The 12,335-nt window shown below is 39.1% G+C and overlaps 1 pseudogene; it reads right to left on the reverse strand.

Moving 5' to 3' along the window:
* Positions 1-9,261: 9,261 nt before the first annotated feature.
* Positions 9,262-10,328, reverse strand: ZNF169 (zinc finger protein 169; annotated as a pseudogene).
* Between the last annotated feature and the right edge of the window lie 2,007 nt (positions 10,329-12,335).

Here is a 12,335-nt window from a genome sequence, read left to right on the forward strand (position 1 = left end):
CCTGCCATAGTTTTCTGCATTCCTGATAAAAAATGACCTACCTGGAAATGGAGTTTCAAGATGCAGATTCTAACATTTAAAATTGGCTAAACAGGGGAAGTATGAGAGAATATCCAGTTATTCCAGGCAATTAAATTAAGTGTCTTTATTACAAGTTGATGAAATGTGTGATCAAAGAGATACCTACTTGGCATGGGACACAAAATATAACATGAGGAGAAATGGTAGAAAAACATCTAGAACGTTAGCATGGGTTTGTCATTTTTTGGCACTTTCTTTGCTCTCCTTGAAGGCACGGATGATTTCAGACTCAAGATAACCAGTCTGCATAAAGACATGAAAGAAATATAGTTTTGCTAAGAGAACATTCTCTAACTGTATCCTATAACCATGTTGACTCAAGAGTCATGATTTGGAGTTCTGTACATTAAAATAACAACAGTTCATATTTATATTCATGCTGGACACTATTCTGAGCACTTTGCATTTATCAACACAATTAATCCACAACCCTATTGTGACTAGTATCACAGTCTTTGTACTATTAAGGCCTTCAACTGATTTGATGAAGCTCATTCATATGGTGGAAGGCAATCTGCTTTATTCAAAGTCTAACTTTTAAAAGTAAATCTTACCCCCAAAAACACCTTCACAGAAATATCCATAATAATATTTGACCACAAACCTGGGCACTGTGGCCCAGCAAACGGACACAAAATTAACCTCATACAAAGAGAGTTAACAGCAAGGACAAAGAAAGGCATTGGAAGACAGGAAAGGAAGAATTCTTTTTTTTTTGCTTCTGGATACTCCATTATATTATGCATTTCTTCCATTTAGCAGGAGTGAGTTCCTACCAATCCAAATATTGTGGAATTCACACACACACACACAAACACACACACACACGTGCACACACACACGTGCACACACACACAAAGGCCTAAAATGTGTCCTAAAATTCTGCTTTGACCCTGATGGCATTAATGACATCCATATTAAACCACTTTCTACATTGTATTTATGGCTTAAAATTCACATTTATTCTTTGATCTCAGATGTTTTCTTTTCCTTATCATCTTTTTACTTTGAGCTAAAAAGATAGAACAGTAAGAAATAATATATAGAGACCCTGTGTAGCTTTATGGTTTCCTGAAATGACAATGTCTTGCAAAACTATGGTACAAGAATTTATCAAGGATATTAACATTCATACTATCAATCCATCAGTCTTATTCAGGTTGCCAGTTTTACATATTTAAATTTGTGTGTGCATGTAAATTTATTTCATGCATTTTAATCAAATGTGTATGTTCATGTATCCACCACCAGAGTGAAGATGCAGAACAGTTTTATTACCACAAAGATCCCTCACATTGCTCTTTTACAATCATAACCTCTCTCCTGCCCCTGTAACCTGTGCCCTAACCCATGGCAACTAATCTGTTCTTTATAAGTTTGTCACTTCAATAATGTTATATAGTTTATAACCTCTTGAGATTGGCTTTTTCAGTCAGCATTATTTTCTAGAAATTGACCAAGGTTATTGTTGTTTTATTAGTAATCTATTCCTTTTTATTGCTGAGTTCCTAATATTAAACCATCCTTGCTTATGTGAAATAAATTCTACTTGGTTGCGAGGTACAAGCATACCTCATTGTTTGTTTCTTGCTTTATTACACTTTGCAGATAATTGTGTTTCAAATTGAAGGTAAGAACCTCCACTACCAAAAACATTATGAGTCACTGAAGGCTCAATGATGGTTAGCAATTTTGTGCCAATAAATTATTTTTAAATTAAGGTATAGACATTTTTTAAAGAGATAATGCCATTGCACACTTAATTGACTATAGTTCGGTATAAACATAACTTTTATAAATAATTAGAAATCAAAAAATTTATGTGACTTGTTTTATATTGATATTCACTTTATTGTGGTGGTCTGGAATGGAACCCACAATTACTCTGAGAATTTTTTCTTTAAATCATGGTTGAATTTAATTTGCTAATTCTTTCTTTTTAAGTATATCTTTTTAATTATGCTGTTACAGTAGTTCCAATTTTTCCCTTTGCTCCCCTCCACCCAGTAATCCCATTCTCTCCAGTAATCCCACACCCCTAAGTTCATGTCCATGGGTTGTGCATGTAAGTTCTTTGGCTTAACCCTTTCCTATATTATTTTTAATTTCCCCCTGTCTATTTTGTCCCTACCAATTATGCTTTTTAATCCCTGCATCATTTCCCCATTTCTTCCCCTTCCCCTTCCCAGCTGATAACCCTCCAAATGATCCCCATACCTATGATTCTGTTCCTACTCTGGTTGTTTTCTTAGTTTGTTTTTGTTTTTATTTTTTATATTCTGTTGTTGAGGTTGTGTGTTTGTTGTCATTTTAATATTCATAGTTTTGATCTTCTTTTTCTTAAATAAGCCCCTTTAACTTTTCATGTAATAAGGGCTTGGTGATAATGAATTCCTGGAGCTTTACCTTGTCTGCAAACCACTTTATCTGACTTTCCATTCTAAATGACAGCTTTGCTGGATAGAATCATCTTGGCTGTAGGTCCTTGTTTTCATCATATTGAATACTTCTTGCCAGTCCCTCTGGCCTACGAAGTTTCTTTTGAGAAATCAGCTGATAGTCTTATAGGAACCTCTTTGTAGGTAACTTTATTTCTCTTGATACTTTTAAAATTCTCTCTTTATCTTTAAACTTTGGCATTTTAATTATGATGTGCTTGGTGTGGTCCTCTTTGGGTCTAGCTTATTTGGGACTCTCTGCGCTTCCTGGACTTGTATGTCTATTACCTTCACCAAATTTGAAGTTTTCCTTATTTTTTCACATAAGCTTCCAATTTCTTACTCTTTCTTTTCTCCTTCTGGCACCCTTGTGATTTAGATGTCAATACATTTAAAGTTGTCCCAGAGGTTCCAGAACCTCTCCTTGTTTTTTTCAATTCTTGTTTCTTCATTCTGTACTGGTTGACTGTTTATTCCTTCTTTATGTTACAGATCGTTTATATGAACCCCAGCTTCCTTCCCTTCACCATTGGTTTTGTATGGATTTTGCTTCGTTTCATTTAGCATAGCCTCCACTTCTTCCCTCATGCATTTGCCATACTCAATCATGTCTATCAAGTCTGTGAGCATCATTATCACCAGTGTTTTGAACTCTTTATCTGTCAGGTTGGCTATCTCCTTGTTGCTTCATTCTCCCACTGGACCCTTGATCTGCTCCCTCTTTGGGGCCATATTTTTCTGTTTCCTCAGCTTGACAGCCTTCTTAGGTAGAGCTGTCACACCTGTTACATGGTAAGGAGTGGAGCTTAGGTATTCATCAGTGTGGGGTAACCTGTTTCACCATGTTGTGGCACTGTATGTGGGTGAGGGGTCAGAGTGGGTACAATGCCACTTGATCAGCACTCAACCCTTTTCCAGGCACTTTTCCCACTTCCTGTATGGAACTGGTGTCCCTCTAGCTGTTGCCCTGGTTATAGTTCCCAGAGTGGGTGGGTTTGTAGACATTTTAGAACAGTGGGGGCCCTCTAAATAAACACTCTTTTGAGAGATGGGCAGTTCCTTTTGCCGCTTAAACCCCCACTGGTTTTCATAGTGAGAAGCAATGCGGCTTTATTTTTCCTGGCGCTGGAACCATGAGCTGCATGGTCTGGTGTAGGGCTGGGAAAACTCCCCTGGTGTCCTTGCCAACTTTTATATGTGACTGAGTTTTCTGCTGGCCGGCCATAGCCACTGCCTTGCTGCCACTGCCGCTACCACTGCCACCTCACCATGTCCTCTCCATCCTGGCTCTGCCCCTCCTACCTGTTTGGGTGAACATTACTTCTTTATATCTTTGTTTCTTGGACTTCCATGCAGTTCAATTTTCTGGTAGTTCTGGTTTTTAGTTTTGAGGTAGTTGTAATCCTTCTTATCGTTGTGGAAGGAGGTGAAGCATGTCCAGCTATACCTTCATCTTGGCCCGAAGTCCTAATTTGCTATTTTTTAAAACATGTTCTTACCTGTCTTCATTATAGATACTGGTTTACATTTTTATAGTTTTTCACTTCTTTGTTTGCATTGGTATCAGGGTAGTTAGTAATGACCTCATAAAATAAATTATAAAATGTGCTATTTTACTTTCTGGAAGAGATGTGTAAAATTGATATTAATATTTCCTCAAATGTTTGGTAGAATATCTAGCCCTGGCAAAGAACAACCTACTTGCTGCTTCTAGAAGTTTCACTATTTTATATATCCCATGAATGGAATTATGAAGTATCTGTCCTATAATTTCCATTATTTTTTATACTTCTAATTTTAATATTTTATACTTTTTATTTATTTCAAGAGAACTTAAAATTGCTTTAACCTTTATAATAATAGCTGCTTTAATATCTGTCAGATAATTCCAATGTCATATTCATCTCAGTGTTGGTGTCAATTTATCATCTCTTCTCATTGAAATTGTGATTTCCTGCTTCTTGTTATGATGGTTAATCTTCCACTGTAGCTGAACACTAACTACTAAGAGACTCCTGGTCTTATTTAAAACTTTGATTTTAGTAGCATGTCCCTGTTTTTAGGTTTAGCACCCGGATCCCAGCCTACTTTTCTTGTTTCAAAGAGAATTTAAGTTTCAGAGCTCTTGCAATGCTAATTAGGTCTGCCTATTCAGTAACTCCATTGTTTGCACTTTTCTCCTCTGCTGTTGGAAAGTGCATTAGGAGCTTCTCCAAAGTAGGCTGCTTTGTCTCCAGATGGAAAATAGATGCTCTAGCCTCAAAGGGATGATAAACTTTACACATTGAGCCACTGATGTGTCAGGATTCTATTTCCCTGGGCCTCCTGGCCACTGGATGTCTGTCAGGGGACAGGAGTCTTCCTGGGCTGGGCAGTTTTTGGGGAATGTCATTTCTGGTACCACTTGGCTGCCAGTTGTCTTGCATTTAGGTGAGGAGTCTCAGGTCTGTGGGGATAAAGAGCACTTCCCAGGATAGGTATTTCTGTGGCAGAATTCCCCTGGCTGGTGCCACCTAACTGCCTTCTGTGTCAAGGTGAGAGAAGTGTTGGTCTATGAAAAAAAATAGAGGACTTCCCTTTACCGCTGTCAAAAGGGGTCCTAATCAGTTCCACCTGCTGGTGCTGCTGGGCTCACCTGGCATTGTCAGCAGGACTTAAACCCCATCCAGGGACAAATGAACATAGTTTGGGAACCAAGATACACTGGGCCACTTTCTTTTGTGCTGTGGAGGGAAGTAAGAAGCACTCTTGGAAGGTTAACATCACCAAGAATAAGTTCTGTTGGCGTCATGTAGCCCTGGATGAGGTATAGTCAGAATATTTCACTTCTGTGGTATTTTTTATATTTTTTCCAAAGAGCCCATAATTTAAATCTAATTATAGAAAACATCACACAATCCCATATTGAGGGGCATTCAAGAAAACACATGACCATATCTCTTCAAGTGTCAGGGTCATGAAAGACAAAGAAAGACTGAAGAACTCTCACAGATTGGAGGAAACTAAAGACATGATGACTAAATGCAACGTGGGGTTCTACATGGGATTTTAGATTAGAAAAAGGACAATAGTGGAAAATTTGAACACAGTATGCAGTTCCTAATAGTGTCTCAATGTTAAATTTTAACTTCAATAAATTACTGTGATTATGTAAGATGTTTATATTAGGAAAAAAATAAAATTACCATTTGTTGTTGGCATTGTACTATAAGCAACAGACTTCATTTATTTATATATTTGTTATTTTATAGACTCATTCATTTCTCTTTTTTCCCCTAAGGATTATAACTCAGTGTACTCAATTAGTTTATGCTTGAATTATCCCAGATGTGGCCAGTGGGTGGGAGTGTCTTCAAACTGGCTCCAGTGTTTTAGTGTCATGCTCTTTCATGTTTTTTTTAAGCACTTCCTTTCTCTCTGGTGTTACCAGATGTTTTGGGATAGTCTCATATGTACCCTGTCTTAACCCTGGAAGCAGCCATTAATCCAAGAGGCTGAGGTTCCACAAAGGGAAAATGGTGTTAGGGAATAATATCTGGATGCTAGATGTGCTCACTGCTTCTGGATTCTCCTTACTTCCTGATCTTTTCTGCAGACAGAAGTAGAATATATATACAAGTACATACATATACACACAAATATGCATGAGGACATAAACATGTATAGACACACAAATCCTTAGGAATCTTAAATTCACACTAGTATACAATTCCAGCCCATTCTTACAGGGTTCTTTCTTGCTTCATCCCATTCTACATTTGGATGGCTTTCTTTCCATTGAGAATCCTCTGTCCCAACAACACAGACATTTGTTCACTTCCATAAAGTTTCAAAACTGCATCTAAAATAATTCCAAAATTGCTTCATCAAACTGCTACAAAAAAACAAGCCTATTAGAGTTTAGGATTTGTTTGTAATTCAAACACACAATATAAAGATAAACTCTTCCCAAGACAAAGGATATATAAAATACTATGTTCGTTTTTCTTCTTCTCAAACAGAAGGTATAAAATTATGTATGCTTATGGCACTTGCCTCTTTTCAGTTGGTAACATTTCCTCCACTGTTGCACTAGTATCTTGTTCTTCAGTGTTTTCCTAAGCTCCATTGTACTCCATTGTGTGTATGCTTCAGTTTATACAATTGACTATGCTAAACGTTCAAGCAGTATTCAACATTTTGGAACTATAAATAATGCTATGAATAATAACTGTGTGTATATTCATAAAATTGCAAGTGACCCTTCACGATAGATTCTTTGAAGTGTGCTTGCTGTGTCAACAGGTACATGTATACTGTTTAAATATTTCTAAGTTGACCTCTAGAAATGCTATCTCAATGAAGTTGTAATTTGCATTTTTCTTATCGTGAGTGAAATTGAACATCTTTTCATTTGTTTACACCTTTTTTGGTAAACTGAGCATGTTTCTTGCCCAATTTTCTATAGAATTTCTGGTCTTTTTCCCTCGAGTTTTAAAAGTTCCTATAAAGTGAGGATATTAACCCTTTATCTGTGAAATATCTTGATTTACATTTTCCCCCAGTCACTTGTCTTTTGATAATACTTATCGTATTTATTACAAATTTTTGTTTTTGTATTAAATTTAGTAATTTTTATTACTTCTGGATTTTAAGCCAGGAAAGCATCTGGGCCTGAGCTAAATCACCTATAATGACCACTCAGTGCCCAAGGCAAAGGGACATGGCTAGCCTTGGGCTGGACATTTGTTAGGCTCTGAGGATTAGGGAGCACAGAGGCAATGGCTACAGGGACAGTGTCCTGCCTGGGTATAAAGGTGTGTGCTCTAGGCCCTGTACATTAGGAGTGGTTGTGACTGAAACTCCTGAGTCCTCGGGCTCAATCTTTGGCACACAATCACAGTTAATGGGATGGGACCTCAGGGTGCAAGGATCAGTATCAGTAGATGCTTTACAATCTGCTGTTGGGGGAGGCTGAGTGTGTGCCTAAGGTTTCATTTGCCTGTTGGGGGACTTTAGAAGGGGTAAGGATGAAAGCCATTATAATATTGTTCTCCCCTTTACAGGACCAGAGTCCAGAATATAGAGTGATTCACCAGAATACAAAAGTATGTCTTTCAAGAAGATTAATACCTTGAAGTTCTTGACAGAATGAGATACACAACCAGGTGTGCAGCTTTGTAAAGCAGCTTATTAAAATAAAAGGAAATATAGAGATGGACTGCTGCATAGGAAGTAAACCATAAACAAACCATCTCATGAACACTGAAAGAAAGCAACATTGTTTTTCCTCCCTTCTATTCCAGGAAAGCAGAATACCTCCTACTGATTTCTGCCTTCTTCACACTTACAGGGAAAGGAAATGTCAGAACACATTTTATGGCAGGAGTTACATCTGGCTACACAAATTTTGGGTGCCCAGAGGGCAAATATTTAGCTGAGAGTACTGAGTAAGGTGTTGAAGATGCAATCTGGTTTCTTCTTCCTTCTTATAGTAAAATTTGAGAGTAGAGGGATAAATTGAAGGAAACGTTAAAACAAAAGTAACCAGAACTTGAAGATTTAGAAAATTTTCAGCCTGTCCATATTGCAAAAAATAAGAAAGCATGTTCTGGAAAGAACTCCACAGTGTGGCTAGAAAACTGTTTGATAAAGGCATTAGCTTGGGACCAATCACCTATCTCAGCAGGAATTCTGGCAAGTTGGACTAATGGTGATATACATGGGACAAAATGAAGGCACCAACAGGTAGAGTAGACCTGTCCAACTACAGTTACGTGTTACTCACCAAGAAGAGGCAAGAATGACCCCAAAAGTGAAACGGATATGAGTAGGTCTGCTAGTTCCAAACTGGGCCCAGAGAATAACAGTCGGGGGGGGGCAGTATATCTCTCCCATGGTTTCAGTGGGACCAGAGAGCAGCGGATCGAACCAAAGATTGTTCTTCAACCTTAAATGTAACACAATGTGCCTTGCTAGGTTTTAGATTTATTTGGGATCATCAGTCCTTTCTTCTCTTCACATTTGGAATTGGAATGGGAAATTTTAGGTCTGTCCCATCATTGTATTTTGGAAGCAGATTAGCTTGGCTGGTTAACCTGACTGAAGAGGCATTCTGCCTATGGATGAAATGCATGTCTAGTCTCATCCACACTTGATTTATGTGAGATTCTGGACATACAGTTGATGTCTGAATGTGTTAAAACTTTTGCATCTTCTAAGTGGGGTGAACGTATTTTGTATGTGAGAAGAACGTGAACTGAGTGTTATGGACTGAGTTGTTCCCCCAAATTCATATGTTGAGGCCATAACTTACATGTGACTTATTTGATAACCAGGCCTTTTTAAGGTAAATGTTATGAGGTCCCTAGCCCAATGTGGCTGGTGTCTTTACAAGAGGGAGAGACACCAGGAAAGCACACAGACAGCAAAAGGCCACCTGAGAATACTGCAAGGATGCAGTCTCATCTGCAAGCTGAGAAGAGAGGCTTCAGTAGAAACCAAACTGCTTACTTGTTGATATCAGATTTCTAGTCTCAAAAACTGCAAGAAAATAAGTGTCTGTTAAGGCACCAAGTCTGTGGTACTTTATTATGGCAGCCCTAGCAAATTTAAACACATTCTTAATGCAGGAGGTAAATTATAAATCAACTATCTTATCAATGAAAGAATGCACTATTTTTTTTCTTCACTGCATTTGAGGAAAGTGGAACATTTCCTAGTGACTTCTGCCATCTTTTCACAGATGACGAAAGGAAAACGGTCAGGAAAATAGCTCCTGTGGCAGGGGGTGATGGCCAGACTTGGTCCTCCTATGTCTGTGGAGGTGAGACTTCTGGCTAAAGCCACAACCACACTCCCTGCACATTTATGGCTTCTCTCCTGAGTGGGTTCGCTGGTGTCTGATGAGGGCTGACTTGAATCCAAAGCTGCGCCCACACTCACCACACACACATGGCTTCTCTCCTGAGTGTGTCTTCCAGTCATATTTCTGGCTAAGTCTTTGCTCGCACAGTCCATACACAACAGATTCCTCCCCTAAGTGTGTCCTCTGATGTCTGGTGAGGAGTGACTTTGAAACCAAAGGTGCGGCCACACTCAGAGCACAGGTAAGGCTTATCCCCTGTATGTGTTCTCTGGTGTCTGATGAGGGTGGCATTCTGGCAGAAGCTGTGCCCACAGTCTGTACATACATAAGGCTTCTCCCCTGAGTGTGTGACCTGGTGAATGAGGAGCAGGGACTGCTTCCTGAAGCCACACCCACACTCTAGGCACAAGAAGGCCTCTCACTAGAATGTGAGTTCAGGTGTTGAAAGAGTGATGCCTTCAGGCAAAGCCTCTTCCACACTCAGGACACAAGAAGGGCTTCTTCTTCAAGTGTGTCCTCTGGTGCAGGACAAGGGCAATCCTCTGACGAAAGCCTCACCCACACTCCTGACATACAAAGGGTCTCTCCCCTGAGTGTATCCTCTTATGATTAGTGAGCGAGGATGTATACCTGAAATGTCACCCACACTCCCTGCAACTATAAGGCTTCTCCCATGTGTGCATCCTCTGGTGCTTGAGGAGGTCTGATCTCTGGCAGAAACCTCTGCCATATTCAGGACACACATGACGCTTCTGAGGCTAACAAGGCTTAACTTTGTGCTGCGTCCTAGTCTGTATTTTTCACATATGACTGTTCCAGATTCTGAGCAACACTGTCTGCTTTCTCAGAAGTCACCCCCTGGTTTATTCCTCCACCTCTGTTGCCTTCCACGCTAATGGCTGACCTAGAAATGGGCCAAATAATGCACTTGAAGTCCCACTCAGCTGCAGCCTCTCAAACATGATGCCAGAGCTGTCTCTCTCTCTCCATCATCTGCTTTTTCATTTAAGCAGCTTCGACATTCCAGTGGGAAGCGACTTCCTACAGAAGAGTTTGGGAAGATCCAAGGGGAGTAACCGCATAACAAATGCTGTTGGAGGAACTGCAAGCTGGAAAAGGACACCAGGCAGGAGAGACTAGGCTGGAATTCTGTCTTTGGTTCTGATGAAGAGAAGGTCTCCATTAGAATCACCACAGGTACCTTGTGGACAGCTAAACTTAACCCAGCAGTCATCCCTCAGATTTTTACTGAAAGGCTTTCTTTACACACCTTCCTTCCCACAGTGACACCTTAATGTGTATCCTGTTGCACCAGAAAAGTCAGAGGACAAGCCAGTTCTAAATTATCAGCCTGACTTAAATAGTTTCAAGAAAGCACTAGAGACAGCTCAAACCCTACAAATTGCTGCCATTAGTGTTATATATTTTCCCAAATACAATGATCTCACAAGCTGCAGGCATTAACATTGATGTAAACATTATCCACAAATACAGGGTGGGGCAAAAGAAGGTTTACAGTTGTGAGTTTGTGTCAAACAGTTTATTCTTGTGCTATTATTTACTATTATATTATTTTCCATATGAACTGGAAACCTAATTTTGCCACAGCCTGTATATTCTTTTAATGAGTTAAAATATATGACTTAGCACAAACTTTTTAGTGACTTTTCCTATATGAAAGAATGGGTTTTTTTAACAAAGGAATCATTCCAACTACAGGCCTGTCAGGGAGGCAGTATAAAGAAGTCAGAAATCCATGTGAGATATGAACAAGAAGGTGTTTCCACCATCCTAAACAAATGCTTCCTAGAAGATATTTGCTGGATTCTCTGTCAGAAAGTGGGGACTCAGCAGTGAAACAAACTCAGATTAGGATTCTGGCTCCAAAACCCGTTTTTCTGTTTTCTACAAATTATTGTAAAAGAAAAAGAAAATGTTTCTGTCTACAGTATCTCTTGCCTAGGAGATACTTTGTATGCCTTGTTTAATTACACTGCTTCTATCCATCTAAGCTGATGACCCTTAAACTAACTCACTATCCCAGGCCTATTCACACCTACCTGAATTGTTCTTCACCAATTAAATGATATGTGTTTTATGAACTACTTACATCATAGGTCAGCAAACTACAGTCCACCAGGTGTTTTGTAAATAAAGTTCTACTGGATCACAGCCACATTCTTGTAGTGTTTTTGAGAGCTTCCATGCACCAGCAAAGTTGAGCAGTTGCAACAAAGAATGTAAAGGCTGAAAACCCTAAAATATTTACTGTATGGCCCTTTAAAGGAAAATCTTTCCTAAACCTGATTTATAGTATTGACTCATTCCATCTTGTCTAAAATGAGAGCTTTAGTACTAACAAATATAGCCACCATGAAACCCCTTTCTAACACTGAAAACACCCTAGACTTGCTTCCCTGTGAAATGGCCTTGGTAATCATTCACAATCATTCAATCCATTCAATCATGGACACCCAGATATGAATGTGAACATCCTTTCAATCTTGCATATAGTTCTGACCATTAGAGGTCCACCATGTTTGGTCTCATCAACCAGTGTGCTCTAGTGTAGCTCATTAAACTGTCAGTGAGTTTATTTTCTTAAATTAGGCTGTCCATAATTTTACAACCTGTAGGAGATGTGTACATTTTTGGCCAGAAGTTTCCAATAGTATGTTGTAATTCTAGAGTTCTAAGAACTGAGCTTTCAGTATTGCACGATTGTCTATTTGTCTGTGATTTGATGGGAAGAGATAAGCAGCTTCACCTAAGGCAACTGGTGAACTGCACATCATTACAAGAGTGCCTTTCAGTGGAAAAGGAAGCACTTTCATATGTCTTCAGTATTAAATATGGTGACTGAGTTATATATGGTTAATGTCGCCCTTACAGGAACCAATTCTAACCATTCTTCTAATAAGAATATTAATTCACCATAATTTTGGGACCTAGCTAGTCATGTGGCACAT

Source organism: Furipterus horrens, unplaced genomic scaffold, assembly GCF_987537825.1.
Source record: "Furipterus horrens unplaced genomic scaffold, mFurHor1.1.pri manual_scaffold_4, whole genome shotgun sequence".
Taxonomy (NCBI): Eukaryota; Metazoa; Chordata; class Mammalia; order Chiroptera; family Furipteridae; genus Furipterus; species Furipterus horrens.